General features: G+C 42.7%; 1 long non-coding RNA gene across 1 annotated transcript; it reads right to left on the bottom strand.

Moving 5' to 3' along the window:
- Window positions 7-10,255, bottom strand: LOC110405069. Its single transcript, XR_002442670.1, has 4 exons — window positions 9,166-10,255; window positions 4,670-4,730; window positions 3,917-4,066; window positions 7-1,864 (listed from the first exon to the last, which is right to left on the bottom strand). It is a non-coding gene; the product is annotated as an uncharacterized LOC110405069 (long non-coding RNA).

Raw genomic sequence — 10,255 nt, 5'->3', positions numbered from 1 at the left:
CAGGACAGCCACGGCCGCCATGCTGTGGGTGCAGGGCAGTCACTGTTGCCATGTTATGGGTGCAGGGCAGCCACTGCCGCCATGCTGTGGGTGCAGGGAAACTGCTGCCGCCATGTTGTGGGTGCAGGGCAGGCACTTCCGCCATGTTGTAGGCATGGGGCAGTGCAGCACTGTGCTGTGGAAGGAATGGATGGGCTGCATAAATAGCTTGAATGGTGACACCAGCAGGCCTTAGTGAAAGATATGTACATCTGCTTCTGGAGACTGGTTGAAATATCTTGATGTTAGTCCACCGATGTCTCTTCAGTCAACACATTCTCTGTGTTGGTGATCTGAACTCTTTCAGTCTCCTCTGTTTTCAGCAAATAAAACCACAGGCAAGGACCCAGCTGAGAGTTCTCCAGCAATTTCTTTATCTTGTTTTTCTTTTTTAGTCCAGAAGCGGTTTATCTGTCGAAATCAATCCACTTTGCAAAAATGCACCTGGTTTGATGAACCTTGGATGAACTGCAGTCCAAACTCAGTCTTGCCACCAGTTCACCTGCAAAGCTGGGGGACTGCAGGCTTCTCTGAGTGCCCAGAATCCAAGCTGTGCAACACAGACACATTTGCATCTGGGGCTTCCTGGGCCCGCGGCGCTGAGGCAGCCATGTGCTGTGGGCTGATCCTGAGCAGAGGCAGCAGCAGCCCCCAGCATCTCCAGCTCCAACTTTACATTGCCCCTGTGCCCTGGTTTCCACAGGCATTGCAGGACAAGTGGGAAACCCCCAGCCAAAAAACGCTGGGACTGTATTTCAATGAGAGCCCAATCCTGGTACCTACAACTACCATCTTCCTTCACAGTTTTCAAAATGAAATGAGTTGAGTGTCTCTGGTATTTTCCTGCCAACGCAGAAATAGAAAAAAAAAAAATATCTGTTAATTGCACTACAACAGAATTTCAAGCTCTGCAGCTTCCCCTGCAGTGGAAGTGCTGACTCGTGATCAGTTTTAGTCACAGCCCTATATGCCGGCCTGCAACTATGTTTCTGATACAAAATGTAAATATCCTCTTTTCTAAATTTTATGCTAATTTGCCTTTTTACTTTACATAATTAGTTTCTTCTCAGTGGTATTTAAGAATTTAAAATATTTGTTCCATTTTAGTCATCCATTAAATAACTGGTTTGCCTTTAGTGAGTGGAAATCAGCACAACCATTTTCTTGTTGCCTGGGAAACTCGTCTCAGGGTTTTCATCAAGTTAACATGTCAGCAAGGTCCTCTTTTAGATGTTACCCAAAAAACCACTGTGGACGGCAGCATAAGGACAGCACTTGTCTGAAATCCCCCCTCCAAGCTCCTGAGGAGCACAGGCCAGTGCGAATCCTCCAGACAAGGGATGAAGAGAAGGCAGGATTGACGTTGAAAGCTCTGTGCCACAGTACTATTATCAGAGCAGGGACAGCCTAACCCACAATATCTTGCAGATTTTTTTTTTTTTTGCCCGTTCTCTTTCCAGAAGATTTAAATCAAAGCATGCGGAACAGTTTGGGTGCTGCAGAAGCGTTGCTTCCTAATCCTCCCCGCCCCTTGAAAAGGGTGAGCTATGAAGCTTTGCTGCATTCCATACAATTTATTTCTTTATTCAGTAGATATTTCTTCTTAATATCTTTCACTTCTCGAAGAAATGTCATGTAAGTACAGCATGGGTGGTTGGGTGGTTCTTTCCTCTCCCACATTCACAAGTTGTTCCTGGATTACAGGGCTCTTCACACAGCAATCACACCTTCAGTGATGACAGAATGGGGTTTCCTTTCTCCCAGTATTCAGAGCTGAAGTTTTGATTCTAATTTGGTAAACCTGGGAAAAACGCTTCTATTTTCACTTATAAAAAGTGAGGGGAAAAAGAAACAAAAAATTTAATTAATAATCACATATCCCGAGTTCCTCATGAGACATCTGGTAAATATATCTTCACTGAGGCAGGCAGGCCTACCTATTTGCTCTTTCTAGGTGGTTGGCTGCTCTTTTCACTGATGCATCAATTCAGATAGAGGTCAAAAAGAAACAATGACCCAAGATGAACACATAATTAGAAATAATGTCTGTTTATGAAATGGTATTTTGAACGATTAAAGTAATCCAAATGGGAAATAGCAAAATACTACACAGAACATAATTATGTAAAAAATACACTAATAAATAATGCACAGTGTTACTACATGTGCCAAAAGCACAGCACAACAGTTTTTCAGAGCACATCATGTACAAGGATACCAGCCTGACCTGCACATGCCTGGGGACATAAAAGGTCTGCCAGAACACAGGACAGTATTCAGCACCAACCACCACCTTTGGGCAATACTGCATGTTCTTGCCTAGTATTATATTAAATATATTGTACCTAGGGGATGAGAAATATATGAAAGAAAAACCTTTATGATTAAAAAAAAAATTATATACTTTCTTTTGAGTTAGTAGCTCATGAAATGCCTTCAAGGCCTCTACTTCAATTTTGTGGTATGAAGTTGGAAGTCCATGAAACTAACACCCCATATAGCCATTAGAGGTCCCAAGACAGGCATTAGTAGACAAGAGAGATTTGAGCCTTTTTTTGTCTTCAATTCTTTTAGTTTTCCTCCTGCGGCCCCACAACCCCCATGCCTTTTGGAGTGCATGGCTGCAGGGTGACAGGCGCTCCCGCTCATGTCCCTTCTCATCGCAGCACTGTCCTGCCTTTGCAAGGCAGCACAAGCACATTTCTTTAGAGAGCCTGACCATCCTTAAAAAAAAATAGTCCACAACCAGACTTTTTCTATCAATTAGTTTTGTGAAGACAAACTGGAAGGCAAGGTTCATTCCAAGCAACTCCCAGTGAAACAGATGGTATCAACAGGAACACATTTTACCAGTGCACAGAGAGCAGTTGTTGTTGAGGTGTTTGTAACAACTATTAGAAGGCCTTTGCAGGTTTTTTCCAGTGGTAGGAGAACAGGCAAAGCATACAGAAACATGCCAAGCTCAGCTTGCCACACTCCTGATAATCAAGGGTATGTCCCAGGTACAGGACATGAGGCTTAGTATCTTTAGGAGCGTTATTACTTCTTTCCAGTCACCTCCAAACAAATTACCTAGTTAGACTGAATTCAGATTACGGTGCAGGCAAATGCTTTTGTTCTACAAATGGTCTTCAGTCCTTCTCTCCTGTGGTGTCTGCAGCAGCTTGGAGCAGGGAGCCCCACATGCCATGCGCATGCCTTGAAGTGGTTGTGGTGCTGCCCAGGACAAAGGCATTCTCATCCCTCAGCACACTGCACTAAGGAATTTTGTCTACCAGATGGACTGCAGAGTGAAGAGCCAACAAGAGACAAGCCATAATTCATAGTTTTCTTGAATTCCTCCCACCAACCACACTAACCGGCATTTGTCAACAAGGAGTCGACGAACAATTAGTCACAGGAATAAAAAGAGCAGATTCTTGACATGAAAAGAGGATTGCTACTGTTCAAAAATATCAAAACTATACTGGTTCCTTTTTCTAAGAAGTAAGTGAAAAATTTAGAGGAGACCATGCCAAATGTTCAAATGTGAACCTGCTTAATTGTGGGAAAAGGCTACAATGTGTGTCTGTGCTTAGACGAATACTGTCAGTCTCCTTCCAGAATGAGTCATTCTTCCAAGACTTTTAAGCTATGAGGAGGCATTGCTTTCAACCCTTATTGCTAAACAGTCATTAATTTGTACAGTTACTTCCATGAATATGAATATAAGAGAAAGATGAAATCTAGCCCTGGGATGGGCAAAGGACCACAGCACCAGCCCTTCTGCATTTCTGCATAGCCCAGGTTCCCAGGATCTCCCCGCAGAAAGGGATGTGTTCAAGTTCTGCTACACTTGAAGGCACTTTTACATGGCTCTGCAGATCCGAATACTTACTTTAAACCACTCAGCCCATTCAAAGCCTGGTGTCAGCACCCCTCACCTCCCTGCAGCACTGGGATTCAAACACACGTGTGGTTGTCCCCAGGGCCTTGTTGCTTCACAGACTGTGCTCAGAGCACAGGGCTTCCAGGTTAAAGATTATATCTATAGAAAAAAATTTGATATGAGAGAAGTATTCCCTGCGGGCTTTAAAAATATACAGACTTTCCCTGAACTATGTTTCATATCTTTCTTAATAGAATACAGCTGGCTTAAGGAACAGAAATATTCAAGAACAATTACTTCAGTGACTGGTGGAAGTATCCCAAAAAATGTATTTATATTAGACAAAACTGATTTATTAATGAAGGCATTTATTCATAAGAAACATATTCAGTAATGATAGTGAAAATTAATCAAACATCCTATTTGCAATTGCTATTCCACCAATTCTAATTGAGAGATAAAATGTCCTTTAGCTATAGTTTTTATATAAAGTGCACAGTGCAGCAATTATTCAGGTACCTGTGCCAGAAATAGTTCAGCAGATTTCAGGGGCAATGGATGCATCAAACAATATCAATTAAGCTCATTCCAGCTAAAAAAATGCAATGTTCTCCTTGGGGTTTCTGCTACTTTCTAGTTATTTTGCATTATTAATTTGGAGTAATGCTTACACAGAATACCAAGAGGAGTTTGACAGTAAATTAACGTAGAGACTCCCCCCAGAGATGTGAGATTTTTCTAAGCCCATTTTTCCTTACCCACCGTTAATGAATAATCATCTCCTTGGCAATGGTTCCCGGAGTAAAGGCTTGTACTTTGGATCCTGTTAAATATAGAAAAGTAAGAAGTGTCAGATAACATAGTATCAGGGGGGATTTATCTAAAGAAACTTTAGTGAGTAAATATCCTCCAATGCACTGAGTCATTTACTTGCTTCAAACTGTTAGGGATATTAACATAGCTAGCTTCACTATAAAGGGAGTTGTACAGAAAAGTCACATTTATTCCAGTCCTTCTAAAGATACCTTGATATATTCTTCACATTCCTGCACATCCCCCACGTCAATCTTCACATTCTTCTGTCAGCCCTATAACCAGTCAGTAAGCTCAGGGAGTTCTTTCGTCCTTCCTTTCTCAAACTGCAGGACAATGACTTCCATAGGGGCTTTTCTTGGATTTCATCACTCCATTTATCACAGGCACGGAAGGTGAGCGCTGGAAGACATTTTCCTGTTGCCCTTGTGCTAACAGGAAGCTGGCCCCAGGGCAGTCTCTCACAGAGAGAGATTTCCTTGGAAAAATCTGAAACTGAGCTAAAGCTCAGTGCCCTTCAGAAAACTGATGAACTCGCTCCCTTTGCTGATGGCTGCAGAGCAGCCTGTGGCTCTGGGAGCACACCCAGCTTGTCCCTCCTGGAACTGCAAACCCTGCACTGCATTTCTGCATAGCTTCCCCAGCATGTCCCTGCACAGGAGATCTGGAAGTGGCAGGGAAGGGTTCTCAGGACCTTGACTGGTGAGAGACTGAGCCCAACAGCTCCACCATCATGGCATGGCCAAAGCCAGCTCCTTGGAAGGACGAGGTCTGTGCTCATGGCCAAGGGGCTCAGAGCATCCCATGTGAGACTATTAACAACAACCAAATGCTTTTCAGTGTGTTTTCCTGGCTACAAAACACTATTTTTCAATATTGCCACCACCACTAGCTTTGCATTTTTGTCAGCAATGAAGAAAAGCCCGTATGCCGTGCTTGTAACTACCTGCACCAGTGGAAGTGACCCACTGTCACTGTTGCTACCAGTGAAACACTGCCCACTGCCTCACTGTGCTCACATCCATTCTCCGGTCTCCATAAACATTCAACAAGCATCAATGAATGTCAGTGGGTGCCATTTCAGTTCCACCCCTTTCCCTCACCTGCACTTCCCTGTCAGATGCCATTGTGTCAGCAACAAAATGTAATGGAAAATTGGTGGGAAGGTTAAACTTCCACTGCTATACCACCAACATCTGCCTCTGGTGTTGTGGGCCAACATAATAAAATGGGAGGCATTATTTTCAGAGCAGTCCTCGTACTAAAACCCTTCAAACCATGGTATTTTTAGTGCACGTCATAAATAGCTTTTTAAAATAAACCCCTAGAACAATTGCTCTGTCACGGAGAAAATTCTGTTTACAAGTCCCACTTCTATCCCCACTATGTACCATACTCAAAATCATCAGTCCGAGCAAGGACTGCAGCAGTAAACACCATGGAGAGCTGGTCCCACCCCACATCCCTCACAGGGCACAGCTGGGGCTGGCGGAGAAGATGAGGAAATAATGAAGGCAAATTTTACCCAGTGACCACCGTTACCCAAACGCACACCACATTTTGTAGGACATAAATAACAAGCATGGTTTTGAGGCTCAGTCATTCCTCAAACACAGGTGTATCTATACATTCAGCATCTTAATTATGAATAACATCAAAAAAAGATCAATCTGCTGGGGACAAACCATCAGCTGTGGGCATCACACAGTGTTTGATAAGCTCTTACTGACGTCACTAAGCCCAGGTTTCTGTTTGAGCAGTTCAGTCTTCTCCTCGAATAAAAGCCAAACCAAACAGAAGAGGTAAATGCACAAAGGAATCTGGTTTACTCCAGGCCCTGGCTGGGCTCTGCTTGATGCAGAGGGCAGCTCTCCCTGCCATGAGCTGCCAGCCTTCCTCACTCCAGGCATGAGCTGGGGAGCCATCAGCTGGAGATAATACTCTGAATTTGGGCAATATTTCCATCATACCTCAGATTCTCAAAAATATTAGTAAGTTCAGGGCAAAAATGGCATTTTCTTGCAAGGACTGCAAGATGAGTTTGGCATAGATTGCAGAGATGGAGGAGATAAGGTCCAAACTAAAATGGCTCCTTGGAGGGAGCACCAACGGAAGTGCAACTAGAGGTGATATTTAACCAAAGCCTATCCATTCAATTGCTGGGAGCTTCAAAAGAGAGAGGCTCATCTGCTGCAATACTCCTGCCACTTGACTTGGGTGTTTCTGTTATCACCATCTTTTTGCCAAAGCAGCCAGGGGAATTAGAAGACCCTGAAAGCACAGAAAGTGCTTTCAATTAGGCACGTGCCTGTCTGAATGTAGATCATTCCTCCTGGATTCAGGTGAAACAAAGCTGTTTTAAATAATATTTGCATCCCTTAAAGGCTCTCTTCATGCCTATGCACACCAAAGCAACAAATGGAGGTTTTGAAAAGAGCAGTAATTGCATAACAGTAGCGTTGGGAATAGAAGAGGTAGAAAAGCATAGGAAAAAGCAGAAAGTATGCATGATATAAAATTATTGTATTTTTTACTTGATTTACTACAGGATATTGTTCTAATAGTAAGGGGGGGAAAGAAATAATGATCAGTTAACTCATTATTAATGCTCATTTTCTTTTCCAGAATTGCCAGCGGGTTGAGTCAATTATTAAGCATGACAGCAGGGCTTTAATATATCAGCTATAGATTCCAATCACAGCAGTCTAGTTCAATAACTGCTTTTTTTCTGCTTCATTTTGACTAATGGCATACTGCAGAAATTATTAAAATTCATCTTAGCACAGAAACCGTTTAAAACCCCATGAAAAAATGGCAGCACAGCAGACCTCTGCTCATTATTTACCACGGAATTCAAAACAGCTACTGAGAAAACATCGAGCAGCTTCTCTGAAAACTTTTCAACAGCCACAACGTGACCGTGGAAGTTCAGTCAATGCCAAGATTGCCTCTGATGAGCTGAGGCCCCATCTGTTGCCAATAAAGTGCATTCAGACTTTACAGGAAAATAAACGTCCCTCTGAAAATGTGAATTCCTATGCAGGCCTTTGCCAACAGATAGCTCAGCTGAGCTGTGGAAGATCACCGGCATTGGAGCAGTGTGGCACTGATCCCATGGGACTGGGATGGGCACTGCAGCCTCACTGCGTGCAAGCTGCCCCACAGGTAATGCAGGGAGGATGGGCTTCTGCAGGACAGGACAGTGTCAGCAAACCAATAGGAGCAGTAGGAAGAACATTTCTACTGGCACCTTGAAGCAAAGAAAGGGCCATCTCGTGTCCAAATAGCATTTTTTCCCTAAACTATCAAGAGCAAAAGCGCAAGACTTAGTAATTAAACCAAGGTCACATTAATAGTTGAGAAAACTAAAGAATTAAATAATAGCAAAGACTGCACAAGATCATTTAGCTACATGCCACTCAAGAACCAAGCCAGAACAAACCACACAACATTTTAACACCATCCTCTAGACACTATTTAAGAGCCAGTAAGAAAAGATCATGGAAGTGATGAACACCAGTTTGTTAGAAATTTTGGTCCAAATCAAAATGCTTTGGGCAAAATTCCTTTTGGCTAGAGGAGACCAAGCTTTCACTGATGGTGCTTTATCATTCCATGACACTGCTAAAAGCTTTGTTTTGTGTGCTCAGCTGTTGCACAAACCAGCGTTTGGCTAACCAGGCCAAGGTTCAGTGCACAAGAGAACATTACTATAAACAGTGGAAATGATGCTCTAATTGTTGGTTTGCATATCTATCTGGTTAAATGACCATCTGGGGAAAGAAGCATTGTGTATGTTAAATTAATCTATTTCATCTTCTTTAAATAAATTAATCACATACTATTATAAAATATTCCCTATTCACACGTTAAGAAACAAAATTATGCCTCATTATTTTCATTCTAGCCTTAAGAGAAATGACAAAGCCAGACTTCGATATCTACCTCTACTGTTATTACCTACTGTACTGCGAAAAGAGTTCTAAGGAAGAGAAGTGCAAATTCCCTGTCACAGAGAGCTGATCTTTAGGATTCTGATATATGTGAGCCATCAAGACAAGCACAGCCTCTTGGGTGCTAAAATCCAGTGTTTGTGGAGAGCAGCGGTCACTGCCAGCAAGGAGATGGGCAGCCAAACACAGCAACCACAACCAGCCGCCTGTGCACGGTGAGATAATTTAAGGAAGCCCTGTCCAGAGCTGCTTTGTTATTTCTGATTCTTTCAGTTTTCAGGTTGAAGCTTTGTACTGCTGATAGTGGCTGACCTTGCAAGACTCCTGTAAGTGAGAGCCTTCAGGAGGGATGCAAAGGAGACAGTGAAAGAACAGAGATGGAGATACTGCTCAGGAAGACCAGAGGAGGATGAGCAAGGTAGAAGCCAATGCAGCACCAAAGGAGGGAGGCCACGGCCTGTAACAGTGAGCTATAACAGTCAAGAGTCTTACCAGTTCTGAGGGCTGTAAGGCAGACCTGTGTCAATGGACGCATCCAACAGGCATGGAAATGAGTACAGAAGGGAAAAAAGAAAAGTTAAGAAAGCAAGTTATTCTAGATCAGCAATGTAACTTTGGAGAGGAAAAGGGGAGATATTTGGAAAAAAAATCAATCAAAATTAAGGCAGAAATTCTAAGACTAAGCCAGCTGCAAAGCAGCACCCCATTCCTGAGCAGTGCAGGGTTTCTAACCAGCAGGGTCAGCAAATAACTGCAGGACCACTGTGCAAGGCTACAACAGAGACAGAGGACAGGATCCCTCCACCTTTAATCTGAGGTATTTTGGCCGGGAGAAATATTCTCTGAAAGAAAGCTTGAAGGATTTCCAGTAAAATATTTATGTCACTATTTAGAAATATCTGGAGGCTACCACAGGGTCTGTGAAAAATCCTGGTATCTCTTCTGGTCCCCTTGTATTTCCCACCTGCTGAAGGAGCTGATCTACTTTACCTGAGAAAGAAAAAGCACAAAGCATACCAGAACATACTGCGTATCCTATATAAATGTAATTGCACCAGTACATAGGGTTCGGCACGTTGACACTTAGAACATTTTTATTTTAAAATAAATTTTTAAAATGATGATCAAATATACTGCATCATACTGAAAAATACCCACAAACTGCTAGCAGAACTGCAGCTAGTGAAGCCATAAGGGAAATGGAGTTAAAGGAGCAAATGTAATAACACGTGCACAGTAAATACACGTGCACAGTATTTTGACTTTCCCATATGGTGAGACTTAAGTAAACAAGTCCTAAGATCTGTAATAAAAGATGCAAAGATTGTTTCAAGTACAACTGTTCTTAAGTACAGAGTTTTGTGCCAACATACGTGCGAAAACCTGGTCCAGACAATGTTGTGGCAAGGGTTTGGGTTCTTCTATAGCAATGAGCTCTCTAGAGGTTTACTAAAATATGCGTGGTTTTAGGTGAAAAAAAAAAACATAGGTATGGCACTCACTTTTGTTTCTTACCATTTGGAGGCAGTAGCTTTCACTTATGCACTATTCCTGGCCTCCCAAGGAATACGTGCTCTCTACA

This window comes from Numida meleagris, chromosome 11, assembly GCF_002078875.1.
Source record: "Numida meleagris isolate 19003 breed g44 Domestic line chromosome 11, NumMel1.0, whole genome shotgun sequence".
NCBI lineage: Eukaryota > Metazoa > Chordata > Aves > Galliformes > Numididae > Numida > Numida meleagris.
This window is presented reverse-complemented; position numbering and strand designations above follow the sequence as displayed.